The 2,620-nt window shown below is 42.3% G+C and overlaps 1 pseudogene; it reads left to right on the top strand.

Annotated features, from left to right (window-relative positions):
- Positions 1–870: 870 nt before the first annotated feature.
- Positions 871–1,621, top strand: LOC102812966 (annotated as a pseudogene).
- The last annotated feature ends 999 nt before the right edge of the window (positions 1,622–2,620 follow it).

Below are 2,620 nucleotides of genomic sequence, written 5' to 3'. Positions count from 1 at the left end.
AAAAGCTAAAGTGGATAGAGAGAAATACTGTTAACTGATGGTATATGGAGGGGATTATAATCAATGTAATGAAACAAGATATATGAACTGTTGAATGTGAAACTGATGAGGCCCTGTAAACTTTCAATCAATCCACAATAAAAACCTAAAAAAAAGAAAGAAAGAGAATGGTGAGACAGGAACCCCTGCATGATAAGAAGAAAATACCTTATCAGTTCAGCCCAATCTTATCTATGCTTTAAAAAAATAATTTAAAAAAATCAAAAGAAAGGTAAATATCATTAAATCATGAGCCTGGAAGGAATTCTGATGCTCATCATGTGCTTTCTTGTGCCTTCCTGGAGGTCTATACACAAATTGTCCCACAGGCAGCATTATCTATCTAACCCTGAGATATACAGGGGAAACAAATTCTGTCACTGGTTTGCAGCCTGTTTGAGTCCCTGTCAGACATCAGTATCAATCACCCAAAAGTCAGGAGCTTAGTAAGAATCTTTCCTTAGCAAATATAATCTTTCCTTAGCAAACAGGGAAGCAGCCATCAGAAGCAATAAAAGAGAGTGTTGGAATAGAGGAGTGGGTTGGGTGGCCAGGTAAAAGCTAAGACAGTTGAGTCCTCCTCAGTTAGAATTTGTCAATTATAGGTTGACATGACCATGACTGTATTAGGGAAATGGACATTGGGTGCTGTCCTGCAGGCCTCCCTGTTACCCTATCCCCACTCTCCCATAAGCTCCCCAAGGCCAAGGAGGTGGTCTTATCTCTGTGAGTTCTGATTTGGGGGGACTATACTATGGGATGAAAGATAAGAGGACTATACCGAGTGGAGGAGGCAGAAACTGGAGTGTGAGCAAAAGCTGTGTGGGTGCCATGACCAGAATTACCACCATCAAGGCACTGAAGCACAAGATCCAGGTTCCGCAGCAGCAGGCCAGTGAGACTGAGTAGAGGACCAAATTCCTCCAGCAGGAAGTGGAGAAGTGGAGGGAGGAAGGAGGGCCCGGGAACAGGCTGAGGTTGAGATGGTCTCTTTGAACAATCTCATCCAGCTGGTTGAAAAGGAATTGGACCATGCTCAGGAGCGTTTGGCCACTGCCCTGCAAAAGCTGGAGGAGGCAGAGGAAGCTGCTGATGAGAGCAAGAGAGGTATGAAGGTTATTAAAAACGGGTCTTAAACGATAAAGAAAAGTTGGAATTCAAGGAAATCCAGCTCAAGAAAGCTAAGCACACTGCAGAATGGGCAGGTCGGAAGTACGAGGAGGGGCTCGTAAGTTGGTAATTATTGAAGGGGACTTGGAATGCACAGAAGAGAGAGCTGAGTTGGCAGAGTCCTTATTACTGAGAGATGGATGAGCAGATCACACTGATGGACCAAAACCTGAAGTGTCTGAGTACTGCTGAAGAAAAGTTGTCTCAAAAAGAAGACAAATATAAGGAAGAGATAAAGATTCTTACTGATAAACTTAAGGAGGCAGAGACCAGTGCCAAGTTTGCTGAGAGACCAGGAGCCAAGCTGGAAAAGACAGTTGATTTGGAAGATAAACTGAAATGCACCAAAGAGGAACATCTCTGTACACAAAGGATGTTGAACCAGACTCTGCTTGACATGATTGAGATATAGAGCACCCTAGTCCCGCCCTGTTCTACTCATTCCCTTGACCCTGACTCCACCTGAGACCAGTTTGCATGAAATTGACCTTTAAACTGAGGGCTGATCTTTAACTAGAAGGCTGCTTTTTCCTCTAGATTTCCAAAATTTCCTCTTCCAAATTGTCACTGCCTCTCCCCAGAGATCCTAACTGGGCCTAGGGGCTGAGCACCTTTGGGAACAACATTTAAGGGAACGTGAGCACAGTACAAATGCCTTTAAAAGCATGTTGTGATGTATACATTTTGTAATTGCCTTTTTTTGTTGTAGCACCATATGTAACACATTCCAAATAACTCCACAGTTCTGAAGTAGCAATGTAATCCCTTTCTTCTGGAAAGTTATTTTTCATCTTAATACATATTATCATCTCCATAGAAGTGGGGGAAAGAAGTATGGGCCCGCCTTACTGAGAGACAAACATAGTCAAGGGAAAGACTCTACTCTGTGAACCTCCACTGTGCTGTACAAAGCACAAGCCAAACAAGAAAAGTGATTCCAGGAGGAGTAAATACACCATTTACCAATGTTTTTTTGTTTTTTTGTTTTTGTTTTTTTTTAAGCGCTATTGAGGTTTTCATACTGAAGGAGGAAGTCCAAGGTGCATTGAAGGAACTGGCAAAGAACAAGGCACCAGGAATTGATGCAATAAAAATTGAAATCTTTCAAGAAAGTGAGGCAGCACAGGAGGCACACACTCATCTCTCCCAAGAAATTTGGAAGACAACTAAATGGCTGACTGATTGGAAGAGATCCATATCTATGCGCATTCTGAAAAGAGGTGACCCAACGGAATGTGGAAATCATTGGACAATCTCTTTGATAATCCTGTGAGTAAAGTTTAACTAAAGGTAATACAGAAATGGCTACAATCATGCATTGACAGAAACCTTCCAGAGGTTCAAATCAGATTCAGAAGAGGCCATGGAATGAGGGATATCATTGCTGATGTCTGATGGATCTTGCTTGAAA

Source organism: Chrysochloris asiatica, unplaced genomic scaffold, assembly GCF_000296735.1.
Source record: "Chrysochloris asiatica unplaced genomic scaffold, ChrAsi1.0 scaffold00173, whole genome shotgun sequence".
NCBI lineage: Eukaryota > Metazoa > Chordata > Mammalia > Afrosoricida > Chrysochloridae > Chrysochloris > Chrysochloris asiatica.
This window is presented reverse-complemented; position numbering and strand designations above follow the sequence as displayed.